Raw genomic sequence first — 20,690 nt, forward strand, 5'->3', positions numbered from 1 at the left:
GCATGGCTGCTGTAGTGGCCGCTGTTCTGTGCGCTTCTGCCTACCATTCCCGCATGTCCTCGCCGCTCTTCTCCAACTCCCGCTTTGGCTGCTTGGCGCCTAGACCCTGGCCGCATGAACCGTCTCTTTTCGGCCATGGATCCTATGTCTCTGATGTTGATTTCCTGTTTGCACTGCTCTCTGCTGAAAACCTGAGCACATGGGGAAGAGTGCTGGCAACCTGGCCTTTCCCAGGGGAGACGGGACTCATGGGGAAGGTGTGCCTTCCTTGCGCTCTGAGAAGGAGCTTTCAGATTGTCGGCTTTTAGGATACTGGGCACATGTCCATGTTCTTTCTGCCAGAGGCTCCACAGATGCAAACATGGTGGGCTGCTCCTGTGGGTCTGATGCTCCCTCTACCAGTGCTGTCAGTGTTCTTCTAGGGTTGCTGACCTAGGCAGATTACAGCTACCTGGGCTCTGCAGAAACAAGCCAAATTTGTTTATTATTGTTCTCTCTGTGCATATGTGCATGGTGGATACACATAGCTTGAAGAAGCCTGGTAGTATGATAAAGAAAGAATATGGTTCATCAGATAAATATGTCATACTGGCCCCACAATGGATACACACAGTATCTTTGGTATGTACACATGCATAATACCTTTTGCTGTTCCTCCAATCTGTCTAAGCTATAGATCATTTTGGGGAGAAGCTACACCATATGATCAATTTCATTTATATAATAAGTAAATTAGAAACTTTTGGAAAGATAAAAACATAGAAAAGCATAGCCTCATTGATCTGGCCTTGATTTCAGAGCTGTTAGAACTTGCTCTTGATCCCTCAGAAGTTTTAAAGTATTTGTTGAATATTAATGATATGGGAAATTTCCAAGATGTCAGAGATCAGGAGAATTTTTGTTTATTTGTCTTTATTGGGGAAGATCACACCTACTGGTGCTCAGGGTTTACTCCTGACTCTATGCTCAGGAATCACTCTTGGCAGTGCAAGGATCAAACATGGGTCAGTCGCATGCAAGACAAGCACCCAACCCACTATACTGTCTCCCTGGCCTCAATTATTTTAGCTGAAGAACTCTGACTGAGCACAGCTCTACAATATCGGACATACACAAAATTCTAGAGCTGAATAATTTGCTCCAGAATTTTGTGTGTACTCAACATTGGATACATCACTCTAAATCCTGTAAGTCATAGATGATAACTGTGGCCTGAAAAAGCAAACTCACTTACCCAAGATAGGACAGAGCCTGGATTAAGTCTCAATGCTCTTTCTTTTTTTTTTTTTTTTTGTTTTGTTTTTTGTTTTGGGGCCACACCCGGCGGTGCTCAGGGGTTACTCCAGGCTGTCTGCTCAGAAATAGCTCCTGGCAGGCACGGGGGACCATATGGGACACCGGGATTCGAACCAACCACCTTTGGTCCTGGATTGGCTGCTTGCAAGGCAAACGCCTCTGTGCTATCTCTCCAGGCCCTCAATCCTCTTTCCATTAAAGCAGGTTACAGCTATTGTGTCTCTGCTCATCTTTCTCTGGAAGACAAACCTGTACACAGCCAAGAAAGCTTTGTCCAGGTGAATGAAAGTGAAGGGACTTATATCTCAAGAAAGACTCTTGTCTTGACTCTGCTACTGTCTGGGGAGTTAAGGGAATTTCCTCATTTTCTTGGAACACACGGCCCTCATCTGTAAAATAAAGTTGGGAACAGCTCTTTCAAAAAAGCACATGATGTGAAGTTTGCCTCATAACTTCAGGATGTTTTTCATGCTTCTCCCTACCACCTGTGTTTATTTCTCACCAGAGGACTATTGGGAAGTTTATAGTTAGGCTGTGCAAATGCAGATAGCCTACTGGAGCTTAGGCCCCAAGAGTCTCAGAAGAACCAGGGCAGGAGGAGAAAGGTACAGGTGAATAAATAATTAGTATGCATGTGCATACTATGTGCATATGCACATATGCACGTATGCACACACACAAACACATGCACGCACAGGCAGAGATGTGCCTGGGGGAACGTGAAAGACTCCAAGTCTAATCATCTAGGATAAGCTGATTTCTGTAGTATGGAGTTATCTGACTGATATTGACTTCTCTTCTTCCCAAAACTCCACTGAGGAGCTCTGGAGCTTTCGGAACCCCAGTTGGTAAATGAGGTTACATTTTCTCCTCTCAGTGTATTACCCACTACTGAATTAACAGTGCCAAGGAAACTTGTGAGGCAGATTGCAAATAATTTGAAAGCCAATAAGGCAAGAACAGAAAGGCACACTTTCCAACAGAGTTTTGAGACACATATCTTTGTTTGCATAAAATTGTGAAAATCCAGAGCTTTCTTTTTCCAAGGTCAATCCATAGCATTTTTATGAGGAATTAATTTTATAAATCAAGAAATTATCCTCTAATTTTTATTAACCTCTAATTTTTAACATTTGGTATTCTTTCAGTTTCAATATGCCAAGTTTAGCTGAACATGCTACTCCTTAAAAAAAAAAAAATTACTAAATGGGCCGAATGATAGTGCAGCAGTTGGGCGTTTGCCTTTCACACAGCTGACCCAGGACGGACCTTGGTTTGATCCCCCGAAGTCCTATCTGGCCCCCTAAGCTGGGAGCGATTTCTTAGCACAGAGCTAGGAGTAACCCCTTAATGGATAGCATGGAGGTAAGGTGTTTGCCTTTCATACAGAAGGTTGGTTGTTCGAATCCCAGCATCCCATAAGGTCCCCTGAGCCTGCCAGGAGCGATTTCTGAGCATAGAGCCAGGAGTTACCCCTAAGCGCTGCCGGTGTGACCAAAAAAAAAAAAAAAGGAGGAAAAAAAAACTAAAGCTCTAATGATTTACAAAGTTACGATATTTGGAGTTTAAATATATTATATTCCAACACCAATCCCACCACCAGTGTAGTGTCTTCTTCCTCCATCAGTATTCTCAGGTTCTCTCCAAACCCCCTAACCCCTACCTGTATCTGGGCAGGCTCCTTTTTAAGTTTGCTTGTTGAAATTTGGATCTCTTGTTGCAGTGTGTTGACTCTGTGGTTTGGATGGTTAGCTATATCACTTCTTTACATTCTGATATACTCATAGCCCCTTGACCCCTGCTTCCTGTTGCTTACCATGTCTTTTTCTACATTCAATTTATTTTGTTCTTTACTATGCTACAAGCTATACTTGGGAGTCATGGGTGATCTAAATATCCCCCTTTTAAAACTTGTCTTCCCTCAACCAATTATTTGGTCTTTCACACATAAGTGAGATCATCATCATCTTGTGTTAATCCTTCTTCTAACTTATTTCATTTACATTTTATCTTCCAGTTTCATCCATGTTGCAATGAACTACATGATTTTATCATTCCTTATATCTGTGCATTATCCCATTATTTATGTGAATTGCACGATTTTGTCACTCCTTATATCTGTGTAGTATTCCATCATTTACATATAGCCATCTTTATTATCCATTTATCTATCATTGGACACCTAGGTTGGTTCTATATAATAACTATTGTACTAAGTGCAGCAATAAATAATAATGTACATCTATTCTTTTGAATAAAATTTTTTTGTGTCTAGGGATAAATACCCAGACGTAGAATTGCTGAATCATATGGAAAATTAAATGTTTGCTTACTGAGATATCTCCAGATTGTTTTTCATAATGGTTGAACCAAGTAACATTTTCATCAGCAATAGATAAGAGATCTTCTTTCACCACATTCCACCAACACAAATTTTTCCCAATATTTTTGAAATGTGCCATTCTCACTGGTATAAGATGTTATCTTATTATTGTCAGGGCCAATCAAAACTCCAATAAGAGAGATCATAAGAAAGGCAAAACAGGAAGGCCAGGATCATTACAGCCAATGTCCTAGGCCAAGAAAGGGAAAGAGAGGGCCAAGGTTGGGACCAGGGCAAGGAATCAGTCAGGGAATGGACCAGAAAAAAGGAAATAGTAACAGAGGCAGCAAAAGTCCAGCAGATGGTCTCTATTCAGCAGCAACCATCCAGCAGGAGTAATCTTGCAGGGGGCAGTGGCCCCTGGCACTTCAGCCTTGGCTTTATATACCTGTGGCCAACTGGCCTCCAGTAGCAGTTACAAGGGTTGGGCGGCTGGTAACTAATGTCTTCACCCTTAAAGGGACAGTAACCCACTTATGGCTGACCAGGGTCCATAAGAGTCTCTGTTTCCTTATATTGGCATCTTCATTTGGGTTTCCCTAATAAATGTGGATGAGCGTTTTTATTTTTTCACTTTACATGAATTTTTTTTTTTTTTTTGGTTTTTGGTTTTTGGGTCACATCTGGCAGCGTTCAGGGGTTACTCCTGGATCCACGCTTAGAAGTTGCTCCTGGCAGGCTCGGGGGACCACATGGGATGCTGGAATTTGAACCAATGATCTCCTGCATGAAAGGCAAACGCCTTACCTCCATGCTATCTCTCCGGCCCCATGGATGAGCTTTTTTATTTTGTTCACTTTACATGAATCTTTTTCTAAAATAGCCCAACTGGCCTGCAGCAACCCTTATGCATATCTGATCTAACTCAAAGCTAAGTAGCAAGGGAGTTAGGATTCGGAGAGATGGTCAAAGGAGGCATTGGTCATTTACTGTGAACCTTTTAAGTCCTGATACTGCTACAAAAAACAGAGCACTGAAAGATGTGACTTCAGAGAAGTACCCTGAAATAAAAACTCAGCTCCAGAACTTTGGTGGTGGAACAGGGGACTTTCCATTGTACCAGAAGATTTGACAAGCTGCATATGCATGGTGCTTCATATAAGATGGAAATATGACAGTTGGCTAGGTCACATGTAGATAAGTAGCTGTTGGAAAGGGTGGTAAGGAACTGTGAGCCCCTTCTTGGCAAATCATAGCATTGCCCTTCTACTGGAATAATCATAGCCCCCCTTTGAAGCCATGCAAGCCCAATTGCCCTATTAAGAATGTCTGATGGCCACCACCACCCCGGAAGATCAGCAACTAGAGGGGCAACCAGGCTTTGGCCAGCTCTTTTCCCTTTTGGGGGATGGTGCTAAGGTTATCATTGTCCTGCTGGGACCTCTAGTGGCTATACTGGTAACTGCAGGTGTCAGACGGAAGGAAATAATGAGCCCCAAACTACCTACCTCTGATCCACCTCCAAACACGGCCACGGAGAACTCTACCTTAACACTTTTGTAGATGAAAGAAAGGAAAACCTGTGTCTTGAGACCCCTGAAATATCCTAGAAGGGTGAATGTGAATATGCCCCTCAAAAGCACCTGACTTTGTTGGAGGAGATGGGGTAGAAAGTGAGACAGATTTTGATTTTCTGGACCAAGTCTATGGTATTTCGGGGCTAGTCCAAACTCTGTGCTCAGGGGTTACTCCTGGCTGTCTGCTCAGAAATAGCTCCTGGCAGGCATGGGGGACCATATGGGACACCAGGATTCGAACCAACCACCTTTGGTCCTGGATCGGCTGCTTGCAAGGCAAACGCCGCTGTGCTAGCTCTCCGGGCCCAAATTTCTGTCTTTCTTAGGTTGGAAGTATCACTAAGAAAAGAACAATTTCAAGGACCTCTGCCAAGGCATGAAAGAATTGACCAGCTGAGGGGAAGGGTAATCAGTCCGTTTTAGTCCTGATAGCCAAAATGGGGTTCTTAAGCACTGAAGGTTGATCCTGAAGTAAGTCCGAGATAGCTTCTGAGCCAGAGAACTGGAGCCACTGTTTCAAAAGGAACCCTCTCCCCATCCCCCAAGTTCCTGAATGTGTCTGTGCTCATCTTTCCTAGCCAGTTTCAGCAAACTCCAAACTGTGGTTTTTATGATTGCACAAACAAGTTAAATGCTCTGACATTTGCATCTTAAATTGGCATTACGCTGTGTAAAAATAATAATAAAATTAACACCAATACTTAAATGTTTTTTAGTTAGAATGACATTAAATAGCATATTTTTAAAAAAAACTGAAGTAAAACACGTGCCTTACATCCCACCAACTCTGGCTCAGTCAGTCAATCCCAGCCACCTCAGAGGGTTCCCTTAATGCTACCGGAAGTGATCCCTGAGCACAGAGCCAGAAGTAACCCCTGAATACTTCCCAGTATGCCTCCCCAAAATGAGTTAATTCATTAATTTAGTGGAAATATTGTGATTCATTATAGATGCCCAGCACTGTGAATGTACTTAATATTGCTGAATTTTGCATGTATGTATAAATAGCAAGATGATAAATCTTATGTTAAATGTCATTTTTCACAGGAAATTAAAGTTAAAAAGCAAACAAACAAAAATAAACCCTAGGACCAAGTGAAAGAGCACATTAAAAAATCGCAAATGTTTGTTATTCTAATAAATTCAAAAGTTCTTTCTCTGGGGCTGTAAAGATAGCATGGAGGTAGGGTGTTTGCCTTGCATGCAGAAGGATGGTTGGTTTGAATCCTGGCACCCCATATGGTCTCACGAGCCTGCCAGGAGCAATTTGTGAGCCTAGAGCCAGGAGTAACCCCTGAGTGCTGCTGGGTGTGACCCAAAAAAAAAAACAAAACAAAAAGTTCTTTCTCTTGCTTTGGAACAATTCTCACTGTGTAGATGGTTGAGTATATAACCATCTCCCCTGCTTTGGAAATAGTCATATTAATTCTTACACCATATTAGAAATAAAATGCCTGTGAGAGCCAAACATTTCCAGTCCATGACTAAAGATAATTTCAGCCTTAGTGTTCATCACCCACAGAAGGAAAGAATAGAAAAGTTCCTGCCTCCTAGATGACCCACCACCCCATTTTTAGGAGACACATAAGGAAAGAGGTGTGGTGAGGTCAGTTCTTTTATTTTGAGAAATTCCTATTCCACAAAGGAGCTTCATACACTCAGCACAGATCATCTGTACTTCCAGCATATTATCAATGATTTGGGTCATTTATTACCTCCTGTATGAAGTCTGGGCCTGAAAAAGATAATTAATAAACTCATAGCTTTTCATAACTTTGTATGGTAATAAAAAAGAGAATAAGACACATTAAGTGCAGAAAATACTTCCATGGCAGTGTTTGATTAGTGAAATTATGAGGCCACGTCACAAATGAGATTTTAAAGAAAGAGCAGCCTGACCTTTTCTTCTTCTTTAAGGAAAGTTTATCTAACCTGTGACCTACTAGGTTAATACACCCTACCTAATTATCCTCCATCAACTAGTAATGGCTCTTACCAAGCACACCTTTCCCTGCACTCCCATGAACTCAGGTAAACTCTTTGGGCAGGCGTGGGTAGCTTAATGTATTTCCTATGAACTTTTCCATTCTCCTTGATCAACTTATCCCAGCTTTGAAAATAGAAAGGAAAAAAGTGCTATTCCTGGCATCAACAGCCTGTAAATTGGTGCTGATTAATAATTGAATCTTAAAACCTTTCAAGGCAACATTTTCAACAACTGATTAGCAGGGAGGAGAGCATAATGTCATACTCTGAGTGTTGGGGCCCAGGGCACTGGGTCGTGATAGAGCAGACTGTGATCTCAGCCAGAGGTTAAAGGTCAAGACCAAACACGGGAGAGTTTTATTTGAGAAATCCTGGAAATACACAGAAACATCTTCCTCATAGACTAGGAGGAAGTTTTACTATTGTTGGGCCTAGCACATCCTTGAACTATTCTATTAATGCTGATCTGGATAGCATTCTTTCTAGATATGGAGGTATAACATCTGACTCTATTCTTGCATTTCATGTTAAACCCTCTTGAATCCTGAATTATTTGTAATGGCACTGTGTAATATTTCTTTCTTTAATCCTGCAGTAGAAAATGCAGTGAGAAACTGACTCCTCGGTTATGGAGTCCAAAGAACTATCCTAGATGTTCTTCAGACTCTAGGTGTCACTCTACTGGTGCATACATAAGCATGTGCTTGTATACCACCTGTTCCCCAGGTCCACCGATAATTACCTTAAGTTTTATTATCCTATCACCCACTGCAAAATAACACAGAAACCCCAAAACAAAAGAACAAGGAAATTAATTTGGAGGCACATCCATCTATTTTTCACTCATTTCTGGAATGTCTCAGCAGAACCTTGTAGGCTTACTTCCCTCCTCCACCAAAATGTTCTCACTTGATTAGTTTTTAACATACCAAGACCGCTCTTCTCAGATCTTCTTATTGTTACTCTTCGGGGAAATTTTGAATTAACCAGGAGACTCTTGCATCATCAAATTTGAGAACCAGATATTTTAAGCAATACCGGGGATTTTGGTGTTCAAAATCTGAGAAATCAATACATTTTTTGCACATGTGAAAATCTCTCAGTTACTCGTTTAGTCAAATTTCTTTATGTATTTTTATTTTTTCAGATGTGGAGAGCTAATTTCTATCAAATCTTTGTCAGTCAGCATGTACTAAAGTTTTTTTATTGGGTCAGAAAGATAATGACCTTGCACACACTGATCCTGGATCCCTGACATTACTTATGGTCCCACAGGCACTGACTGCAAGGAGTGATCCATGAACACAGCTGGGTGTGTCTGGAAAAAAAAAAGATTAATGAAAATAAAAGGCACAGCAAGTTATATGATGACCTGTTATTGTACAGTTAATTTAACTGGAAATTAACTGACCTCTAGAGATCTATGAACAGTAACACCCTGTTTGTTTGGTATATAGATACTTAGGCAAGCCTCAGGCTGTGAGAACAGAATGAGACATGATTAGGACAAAGGTAATAGTGGCTAAGAGATTCCCAACTTCCCTGCCCTGCGGTAATTTTACTGTGTGCTTGAGTTTTGCCTGTACTATTTTCTTTCTCAAATCATCTGGGAAGTAGGCACGAATATATTATTACTTCTTTACCATTGAGGACATTGTCATTTGGTGAGGCTATTTGACTAGTGAACAGCGGAGCAGGAATCCACTCCCCGATTCTGATCCTAGCATGCAGGCTCGTGTTCATCACTATTCCAGCTGTCAAGGTAGAGTTCCTTTCCCTAATAAGGGAAAAACCAGGAGGGACTGCTATCAAATGTGAATGGTTTGTCTATACCATATGGTCAGCTCATTTTTATGCCAGGCTTGAATCATTCTATATTAAACCCAGGTGGTATAAATCTGTGCCAGGCTCCAGGGACACACAATAAGTATGTGCTCAAGAACCTTTCAGTCACAAAATCATGTAGTCATAGAGACAGTCAAGATCTGAATCTCAAAACCCTCCATGTCCTTGAGCTGTCTTTTTTTTTTTTCTTGAGTAACTTATTTGCAGATATCAGGTTTTTATGTTAATAATATCTTTATTTAAACAATGTGATTACAACTATTTGAACTGCCTTTCTCAGTTTTCCCCAGGATAGTAATTTTCAACTTTTTTTGTATTATTGCAATATGGAAATAACTGTCGGTTTGACTGTTCTTACTAAATAAAACCATGAGGAAGGGAGCAGGGGAAGGGAAGGTGGATAATAAATTTGGAACTGAACCCACTTGTCATGCAGACTGGAGAATTCTTCTCTTGTTACCATATATCCATTTTTTTTTTATTTGAGGCACTTTGATTTATAAGGTTTCAGCACCTCACCTTCCACCAGTATGTCTGCTTCCCTATACCCCCTTCTCTGGTTCTATTAGCTTTTTGGCCATTTGTTCTTCCTTTACTAGAATTCTCTTTTTTGTTTGTTTGTTTGTTTGTTTGTTTGTTTGATTGATTGATTGATTGACTGATTTGTTTTGTTTTGGGATCACACCTGCAGTGATCAGAAGTTACTCCTGGTTCTGCACTCAGGGTTCATAGCAGGCAGTGCTTGAGGGCCCATTTGGGATGCCTGGGATCAAACCCTGGTTGGCTGTATGACTGCCTTACCCTCTGTGCTATCAATACAGCTTCTGGAATTCTCATTTTTAATGCCTTTCAGTGTCTTGATTTCAGAGTGTTTTCATCTTTCTGGATATACTGGAGAAATTTACTAGGCTCCCAAATCTTGTCCCCTCAATGAAATCACTGATAATAAAGAACAAAAACCAACACTGCCAGCGACAGAGAAATTTCTAGCTGATTTTACTACAGAGAAATCAGGCATGTGGTTTGCAATCATAACCACATAGCTGTTTCTTGGCCATTGATGTCTAGTTAAAATTTATTGGTAAAGTCTAGCTGTGTCCCTGGCTACCTCCTAAAATGAGGGCTGAATACAAACCAGAACATTTCACTGTCGCTATGAAAACCATAGAAAAATATCTATAGAGCCCTCTAGACTTACCTTGAAAGTGAACATTGCCAATTTCTTTGACATCCCCTCACCACAACCAATGTATCTGTAAGAAATTTTCCTCAGTCCCTTTTACAGTATAACTGTTACAATCTGAGGGCAGCTTCTTATGGTAAAGCATCCTGAGGGCTCAGTAACAGTGGTGGAACTCAGCACATAGGGCAAACACAACTCCCAGGCCTCCTGACATTTTTGTTCCCCTAGTGCAGAGATACCCCTGTCCCAGACTCTCTTCACAAATATCTTTATAGTGTGTGTGTATGTTTGTTTGCCTGCCCTTCTTAGGCTTTGTCAACACCTCAGATTGAGAATCTTCAATCCAGGATCCCTACCAAGACTGACCCCTCTAAACTAAGCCCAGCTAAGGCCCCACACAGGCACTCCTTCACAACGTTGCAACCAGACCCTGTCATGCAATTAACATGCCCCCAGCCTTTCCAGCCACTCCTGCATCTCTTGTTGACATTGTCTCACTCCATTCCAGAAGTGGCTCCTAGTCTTACCCTCTTAGATTGAACAAAAGCCTGTGATATTCATCCACCTCTAATGGACCCCACTGAGCCCTCTGCTAAGATGAAGCTCACCCCATAAAATCCTCTTCTCCCTGCTGTTCATCTATTTTTTTTTCACTTAATCCTTCAACTCTGTCTCTGCCCTTTTCCTGCCCCAGAAGCTACTCTTCTCCTGAGTTTCTTCTTTTTTTTTTTTTTTGGCCACACCCATTTGATGTTCAGGGGTTACTCCTGGCTAACCGCTCAGAAATAGTCCCTGGCTTAGGGGGACCATATGGGACACCGGGGAATTGAACCACAGTCCTTCCTTGGCTAGCGCTTGCAAGGCAGACGCCTTAGCTCTAGTGCCACTTCACCGGTCCCATCTCCTGAGTTTCTGTGTTTTCAGTTGTTTGTTTGTTATTGGGCCACATCAAACTGCTCCATCAGGGTTAATTCCTGGCTCTATGCTCAAGGATCACTCCTAGCATGACTCTGGTGACCATAAAAGATACTATAGATCAAACTTGGGTTGCCTGTATCCAAGGCAAGCACCTCACCCTCTGTAGCATGTCTCCAACCCCCTCTCCTGAGTTTTTAATGACTTCCCTGTCACTCTCCCACACACACATTCTCCACACATATGCTTTGGGGCCACACCCAGCATCACTCAGGGGTTACTCCTGGCTCTGCACTCAGAAATCACTCCTGCAGGATGGGGGGCAGGGTATATGGGATGCTAGGAATGGAAGCTGGGTCAGGAGCATGCAAGGCAAATTCCTTACATGCTATGCTATCACTCTGGCCACAGCAACTCCATTCCATTTTCTGTCTTTCTGATCTTGACTACTCTGATTCTCTCCACTTATTGTAATTTATTTCACCTAGAGTGATGTTCTCAAGGTTCATCTATATTGTCACATGTGTCAGAATTTCCTTGCTGGGCCAGAGAGATAGTACAGCAGGTAAGGTACTTACTGACTTACATGTGGCAGATGATTCTTGAAACCTCTTATGATCCTCTAAGCCCATTAGGAATGATCTCTAAGTACAGGGCCAGGAGTAAGTTCTGAACAAAGGCAGGTGTACTTCCCCAAAAATAACATCCTTGCATATAATTTTTGATAATATGCTATTGTATAGGGCTATAGAGATCATACAGGAGTTAAGGTATTTGTGTTGTATTGCTTCAACCCTAGTTTATACCCTAGCACCACCTATAATTCCACTCACTGTGAGGATTCATTACTGAACACAGAGCTAAGAATGGCCCATGAGTGCTGTCAAGTATGGCCCCAAATCAAGATAGAGAAAAAATTCTTTTGAATATTCAGGCATGCACCACTGAATGACATTTTGATCAATAATGAACCATATAGATGACAATGTCCTTATCAGGCTAACTTAGGTGTGTTGTAAATAGGCTTTGCCATTGAGACCTATGTAATTCCACACTCTGTGAAATTCACACAAAGATAAAAGTTGCCTAAGGACACTTTTTTCAGGCATGTCCCCCCTTTCAAGATTTTCATGTTCTGTTTATTTATCCTATCCTTCCACAGATTCTTGTAGTCACTTTCACACTTCAGCAGTTGGGACTTCTGTGCTCTCAGTCTCCACACTATTGGGCACCCCAGAGTTAGAAGCCCATCAATGACTGTCTTGCCCTGCATTAAAGTTCTTTCTCTTCGTTGACATTTTACCCTCCTCCCATTAGAACATTCAGACTCGTGACTTCACCTTCCTCATCTTAAACTTTTACTTTTCACCAATAAAATTTCTTTTTGTTTTTGTTTTTTGGGCCATACCCAGGAACACTCAGGGGTAACTCCTGGCTATGTGCTCAGAAATCCTGGCTTGGGGGACCACATGGGATGCTGGGGAATCAAACTGCGGTCCATCCAAGGTTGGTCGCGCACAAGGCAAACGCCCTATTGCTGCGCCACAGCCCCGGCCCCAATATAGAAGAAACTACTGGGGCCCTAGTGATGGTTTTAGTGGCCAAAAGTGCCTGCTTTGTGATGGAAAGATAATACAGGAATTAAGGTGCTTTTCTTGCAAGCCTGATTTGAATCCCAGGTACCACATTTGGTCCCCTGAGCACTTCCAGGTCCACTCCTGAGCCAGAGCTAGGGCCAGTGCCTGAACACTGCCAAGTTCTACACCTAAACAAGTAAATAAATCATCTGCTCAATCCTTAATGCCACCCTCATAAGCTTCAGGTCCTGGTTGCTCTTGGTTCTGTTTGGATCCCAGCAACAGAGTGAGTAATCTCTAGAGGAGCACTGCAGCCAGGCATTTGTGGGCACTGCAGCTAAAGTGAGCCCCACAACTGAAAGATAGTCTGATCGCTGAAACTAAGAGTGCCATTCCTGAAAAGCACCGTGTAAGCATCGCACACCCTAGAAATCACAGCAGCCAGGTGTGCTCAGGCAGCACAATAAAAGGAGTCAACCCCCACTGAGTATGTGCTCAAGCATCAAAGCTGAAAATGTGCAATTCCCCAGGTATGTGGTGACCTGAACAACAAGACCAGAAGTGCAAACCCATGCAAGCACTCTAACCAAACCTGAGAATTCTCATTGGATGCAAAAGGAGGGAATGTCTGTCTTCTAGATATCTACTGCCTCATATTCAGTTTTTGGCCAAAAAAATTTTATTATATTTCCTTCATAAAAATTATGATAGGGGCCAGAGAGGTGGCGCTAGAGGTAAGGCATCTGCCTTGCCTGCACTAGCCTAAGATAGACCGCGGTTTGATCCCCAGCGACCCATATGGTCCCCCAAGCCAGGAGCAATTTCTGAGCTCATAGCCAGGAGTAACCCCTAAGCGTCACTGGGTGTGGCCCAAACCCCCCCCAAACTATAATGATATGGTAAATAACACTATTAGTGAAAAAAATCATCACTATTTTTATTTAGAATTGGACTGGCAAGGCCAGAGCAATAGTATAATGGGTAGAGCACTTGCCTTGCAAATAGCTGGCCCAGGTTCAATACTCAGTATCACAAATGGCCCTTCAAGCCTTTCAGAAGTGTTCCCTGACTGCAGTCAGGAGTAAATCCTAAACACAGCCAGGTGTGACTCATAAACTAAAAGAATTTTTTTTTGGTTTTGGTTTTGGGGCAAAACAGCAATGTTCAGGGGTTTCTCCTGGCTCTGAACACAGAAATTTCTCCTAGCAGTGCTCAGGGAAACCATCTGGGATAATAGTGATTAAACTGGCTCAACCGCATGCAAGTCAAGCTCCTTACCTGCTGTACTATCTCTATAACCCCTAAATTAAACAAAATTGGACTGGCAGGGAGAGAAAGAGTTAGGAGAGGGATGAAAGCACTTGCCTTGGATGTGGCTAACTTCCAATGATCACCAGGAATTATCCCAAAACACAGAGCCAGGAGTAAGCCCTGAGCACAGCTAAGTATGGCACCAAAACAAAATAAAAGCATTGGGAATTCATCTTACTTCTGATCTTTCAAGAGTGTTGTCAGGGCTGGTGTTTGCCTTGCACTTGCTAACCTAGGACGGACCATGGTTCGGTCTCCCAGCGTCCCATATGGTCCCCCAAACCAGGTGCAATTTCTGAACACATAGCCAGGAGTAATCCCTGAGCATCACCAGGTGTGCCCCCCCCCCCAAAAAAGGGACTGTTGTCGTTGTCTACACACAGAAACACATGGACCTTTTTTTTTTTTCCAGTCTATTTCTGTCACCTTATTTGAGCCTAGACTTGAAATTATCTCTTCTCTAGCCTACAATGGTCCTTAATGCTCCTGGTTTCCATCCTTCATCTATGAGTCCTCTTTCTCTGATCACCTTTCTAGTATATCTCTATTTTTTTCCATTACTTCATCTCTCATTAGCTTCTAAATCTAAATCTCTAGTCAATATTTTTCCCAAATTTCTATTTGCATGATTTGGCTAGCAACTCAAATTAGCAAATTTCAGAGCTTTGTCTTCAAACCCCTATTGTTTGACTTTCTTTGCCAGTGACTCAGATGGAGACATGAGTTTATTATATTTTTGAAAGGTACAAAGCTTTGTGATGTTCCTATTACAGATAACAGAATTTGGATCCAAAGAGTTTGGCAGGTTGTATCTGAAAGGTGAATTTAGCAAAGATCAACGTATGGTCAACCATGACTAACACCCAACAATATAGTTAGAGTGGCTGTAAGTCAAGTTGGAGTTAAATTGCAAGAACATTGGACACCAATATAGTAAAAAGCTAAAGGAATCTTAAATACAAAGGATAAAATATTGGGGCCGGCGAGGTGGCGCTAGAGGTAAGGTGTCTGCCTTGCAAGCGCTAGCCAAGGAAGGACCGCAGTTTGATCCCCTGGTGTTCCATATGGTCCTCCCAAGCCAGGGGCAATTTCTGAGCGCTTAGCCAGGAGTAACCCCTGAGCATCAAAAACAAAAAAATAAATAAATAAAAATAATAAAATATATAGAGCAAAGGATATTTATAATTTGATTCAGGATTATAGCATTAATTTTGACATTGGAAACCATATCCAAAACAAGAATACAGGAAACTGGTATGGGCATTTCAAAACAGAAGTGGGACTATGAAAGTATCTAAAATATAACCAATGTCCCTAAGGGGAGGGGAGAGAGAGAAGAGAGAGAGAAAAAAAAGAAAGAGGGGAAATATGAGAAAGGAGAGAGTTAGTCATGTCTCAGTATGAGAGGGGGGAGAGATACAGGGGGAGGAGAAAGAGAGGAGGGGGAGAGGGGAGAGAGAGAGAGAGGGGAGGGAGGGAGGGAGAAAGAGAGAGAGAGAGGGAGAGAGAGAGAGAGAGAGAGAGAGAGAGAGAGAGAGAGAGAGAGAGAGAGAGAGAGAGAGAGAGAGAGAGAGAGAGAGAGGAGTTAGCTAGCCAGAGTTAGCCATGTCTCAGTACCAGTAGAGGGCACTACAGGATTTTGGCTCCACACAAGACAACTTAGATTTACAAAACATAGAAACAACTTTTTTTTTTTTTTTGGTTTTTGGGCCACACCCATTTGACGCTCATGGGTTGCTCCTGGCTATGCGCTCAGAAATCGCCCCTGGCTTGGGGGGACTATATGGGACGCCGGGGGATCGAACCGCAGTCCATCCTACGCTAGCGCTTGCAAGGCAGACACCTTACCTCTAGCGCCACCTTCCCAGCCCCAGAAACAACTTTTGAGGAAGGTCATGGGTAACCAAGGGAAGTTTCTACATTCAGTGAATTTGGAAATTTCATCTCCCTTCCTCAAATCCCTTCCAACGTCAAGACCCTTGATTATGTGTAACTTGCCCACACCAGAAATCAGGATCCATTGAGTAATGAATAGCATATTGTACTTACAAATTGAAATCACCATAAAATACTTTGAGTTGTATAAAGTGGACCTGTTCCATTGGTAGGCCAGAGGGCTAAGGGTGGAGGTATGGGATGCATACTGGAAACTTTTGTGGAGGGAGTTTGATACTGGTGGTGGGAATGGCCCTAAATCATTGTCACTATATGCCTGAAATACAACTATGAAGAACCTATAATTCACAATTGTGGTGTACCCTAAGACCCACCCATTTCTGGGAGGGGTCTTAACCGGATAATAGGTGTGACCCTACCTGCAAGACCTCCCATTCCTGGGAGGGGTCGGGAAAAAGTTAGATAAGCCTGGGACGAAAGGGATTCGGCCCTTTTTGCCCTTTTGCCGTTTCTCTCTTGGCCCGGCTTGGTTTCCTGGCTTTTGGATCTTTGGGCCGCATGGAGCCCAAAGGGAAGATGGCTAACAGGAGATAAGATGCAGGGCTAGCAAAATATTGCTGAATGCTTGAAAGGTTGACATAGGCCACACACCTGTGGTGGCTAGGGCATGAATAAAGATGATTCTTCCTGAAGCCTGCGTGTGAGTGAGTGATTTCACCTGGGCCTGGAACTCACCGGCTGCATGGAGGTTGCAGAGCCATGTGGGCTGGATGGCATCCTCCACCATCCAGCCCCATCGTTAATTATTTAATGCAACACACAATGATCTCAATCAAAAATTAAAAATATATATTTTGAGTTGAAAGTCAGTATTTAATCATTTATTGAAGTGCTGCAGCAGTGCTTTGGGGGCCACATGGTGCCAGGGATAAACTTAGATCCCCACATATTTCAAGTATAAACTCTACCACTTGAATCACTCATAGCCTCATATTCATTTTTAATATAATTTTTTATTTTAATCATAGTGGCTTACATATCGTTGACAATAATATTTTAGGTATATAATAACATAAAATCAGGGGAATTTCCATCACCGAATTGTCCTCCCTCCACCTCCGTTCCATTCCTGCCTCCCATATCCTCCTCCCTCACCCCCGGGGCTGCTAGAATGAGTGGTCCCCTCTGTGCCTAGCTTACTACTTAGAGGTCCTACACCTGTTTGGTCTTGGTACCTCCCTTATTTCCCCCTCTAATTGGGAGGCGGGACTAGATAGTTCAAGTTATGTGGTTTTGTTTGAAGAAGAGAAAAGTAATAAACTGGAGTAAAAATCAAATACGCCAAAAATGGGCAGAGTCCTTCTAGAGGCTCTCATCCTGGGTTTGAGAGACGAAGTGGAAAAAGAAGGTGAAACACCACTAAAGTACAAAAAAGAAGTTTCAAATAAAATATCCAGTGAGGACTCCAACAATAAAGATAAGCACCACATAAAAGCCTTGGTCTTGAGATGAAAAACATAGCAGAGAGCATAAAGGAAGAAGAGAAAAGAAGAAAATAAATAAATAAATAAATAAATAAATAAATAAATAAATAAATAAATAAATAAATAAATATGGAGACAACAATTTTAATAACCACACCAAAACAAAGAAATCGACAAAAAACTAAATAAATAAATATATAAAATAAAAAAAAATGTTTTGTGCTTTTTGCCTTTTTTTTCCCTCCTGCACAGAGTCAGAGAAAAAAATCTCAGTGATTTAGGAAATGTTTTCCATTTATAAAACGTGGAATACAGAATTGCCTTGACTATTATAGTCTTATTAGTCTTATAATAAACTGCCTATTTATTATAGAGTATCCTCAAAAATACAACAGCAAATATTCTTAATTGTGAAGTATTGGAAGGCCTTCTTTTAAAGTCAGAAATAATAGACAGTGTCTCCCCACTAAACATAGCTGTCTCCTCATAAACACAGCATAGCTAGAGATCATAGTATAGTTTTAAAAATGTTACATCCTGCTAGAAATAAGGCAAAAACTACATAAGTTATGCCTACTTCTAGAGCATGGACTATATTTTTTTCTTTTTTTATTTAATTTTTTATTGAGACCATTATAAATTACAAGTTTTTCACAGTTGTATTTCAGGCATATAATGACAGTGAACTAGGGCCATTCCCATCACCAGTGTTGACCTCCCTCCACCAGAGTTCCCAGCATGGATACCATATCTCTACCCTTTGCCCCCTGGACTAGTAATGTAACAGGTCCATTGGGGGTTTAGCTTGTTATAGTTTAGTCTCTTGATTCCATTGTTGTTGACTTTTGCTTGGGTATTTAGATTTGACCATTTTTTTTCCACTCAGTGCTTTTAAGACCACTTGGCCCCTGGGTCCCAGCCACTTTTTCTTTTTTTCTTTTCTGAATTTGTACAAAGACATAGAAATATGAGGTAGAGGGGCCGGGCGGTGGTGCTGGAGGTAAGGTGCCTGCCTTGCCTGCGCTAGCCTAGGACGGACCGCGGTTCGATTCCCCCGGCGTCCCATATGGTCCCCCAAGAAGCCAGGAGCAACTTCTGAGCGCATAGCCAGGAGTAACCCCTGAGCGTCAGAGGGTGTGGCCCAAAAACCAAAAAAAAAAAAAGAAATATGAGGTAGAACAAAATGATTTAGGTTCTATGAAAAAGATGGGAGCCCCTATATAGAAAATATAAATAAGGGGCCAGAGAGATGGCATGGAGGTAAGGCGTTTACCTTCATGCAGAAGGTCATCGGTTTGAATCCCGGCGCCCCATATGGTCCCCCGTGCCTGCCAGGAGCAATTTCTGAGCACGGAGCCAGGAAAAACCCCTGAGCACTGCCGGGTGTGACCCAAAAACCACACACACAAAAAAAAAAAAGAAAAAAGAAAATATAAATAAAATTAAAAGAAGAAAAAAAAGGTGTAGGTGTGGCAAGCTTGGTTTTTTGTTTTGGTTTTTTGTTATTGTTGTTTTTTGCATAGGCACAGTAAACATAATTAAAAAGAACATTTCCTTGGTCTAAGAGATACTGGGTGTCTCCATCCCTGAATCATACTGTCATTAAGACCATCTACAGGCTCCGGGCAGGTTAATTGTCCAACCCGAGGTCTTTCTGTATGGTCCCAGGACAAGTTCTACTCAATCATGGTTGTTAAGATCATGGATTAATTTTTATTATTAAAACACCATGATTTACAAAGTTATTTATAGTTGAATTTTAGACATACAATGTTCTCACCACCAGTGTCAACTTCCCTCCACCAATGTTACTAGGTGCTCCTCCACGCCCTTTCCCCTACCTCCATCCTACCATCTCGAGAGGCACCATTTCAAGGTGATTGTTAAAGTTTGAGTCTCATAACTTCAGTGTTATTGACTCTGTTGGTCAGATTTTTAGCTCTCTTTTCTTAGCACCACTGGTGTACCTGAATAGAACATGAACTATTTACATGACCTTTAGAAATTTGTTTAACCATATCTTTTTCTCATCTATCAAATGAGCTTCGAAATCTACCTCAAAAAGTTTTTATGAGGTTTTGTGTTAGGAGACTTGGGTGTGAGAGACATGATTAGATCTCTACAGGAAACAGCTCTCACCCTCAAACCGTGTCATTCAGAGGAATTTAGTGAGGCAACTATTTTTCAAGGTGTGGGCAGGACAAGGAGATCATGAGCTCTGGAAGTCCTCCCCAGTTAACATCCGAGGGAAATACACCTAAAATAGTGGTTGCCACGAGTTGAGGAAAGTGTGGCTGAAGGCCCATTTTCTTAGCAAGAGTGGAGGGAGGAGTCTAGTGAGGAGTAGAGCGAGGCAGCCATCCAACCTGTGGTTATACTCTTCTTCTCCTTTCATCCTCTCATCTCTACCAGCTGAAACTAAAGCAGAGAGCAGCCCAGTTGAGGTGGGTCAGCTTCCTTGAGCATAGAGTTGGGTGGGCAAGAGTAAGAGAATGAATCTCCTGGAGAAAAGGAGATTCATACCCAATGTGGTCCATTGTAGTCTCCCTCACTTTTTTCTGTCCTTCTCCTTTAAAAAAATTATTAAAGCACCATGATTTACAAAGTTATTCATGGTTCAGTTTTAAACATAAAATGTTCCAGTACTACTGATTCCACTACCAGTGTCAGCTTCCCTCCACCAATGTTCCCTGTCTTCCTCATTTCTGCCCATACATAACTCATCGAAGAATGCAGATTTTTGTGTTGGAAACATTTTAGGCACCCAAGCATTTTCCAAAAAGGCCTCAATTCAAATAGCCTTGATTGCTATATAATTTATAGTTCTCTGTGTATGAAACAAGCACCTGTATGGCCCTCCCCAAATTACTTATCATAAATAATATATGCACCACAAAAGATACATTTATTGTTAGAAAATGGGAATGAGGGGCCCGGAAAGATAGCACAGCGGCATTTGCCTTGCAAGCAGCTGATCCAGGACCAAAAGTCATTGGTTCAAATCTCGGTGTCCCATATGGTCCCCCATGCCTGCCAGGAGCTATTTCTGAGCAGACAGCCAGGAGTAACCCCTGAGCACCACCGGGTGTGGCCCAAAAACCAAAAAAAAGAAAAAAGAAAATGGGAATGAGGCATAATTCAAATATGCATCAGAGCAGAGGGTCCAGTTACCTTGGTGAGTGTCAAGTCTAAGGCAGAACTGTGTGGCCTCAGTTGGTACACAATTCTCTTTATCAAAAAGGCAACAGCAAATTATTTTCTTAGGAACAAAATAGAGAGATATTTTTAAAACTAAAT

At 41.9% G+C, this 20,690-nt stretch overlaps 2 protein-coding genes across 4 annotated transcripts in view; both read left to right on the forward strand.

Annotated features, from left to right (window-relative positions):
• LHFPL3 (LHFPL tetraspan subfamily member 3) overlaps nt 1-20,690 on the forward strand; it is a 650,778-nt gene that overhangs the window by 593,662 nt on the left and 36,426 nt on the right. The gene's annotated exons all lie outside the window — the stretch shown is intronic.
• Nucleotides 1-20,690, forward strand: part of LOC126022747 (small nuclear ribonucleoprotein E) — a 417,272-nt gene that overhangs the window by 49,993 nt on the left and 346,589 nt on the right. The window lies entirely within an intron of this gene.

Source organism: Suncus etruscus, chromosome 1, assembly GCF_024139225.1.
Source record: "Suncus etruscus isolate mSunEtr1 chromosome 1, mSunEtr1.pri.cur, whole genome shotgun sequence".
Classification (NCBI taxonomy): Eukaryota; Metazoa; Chordata; class Mammalia; order Eulipotyphla; family Soricidae; genus Suncus; species Suncus etruscus.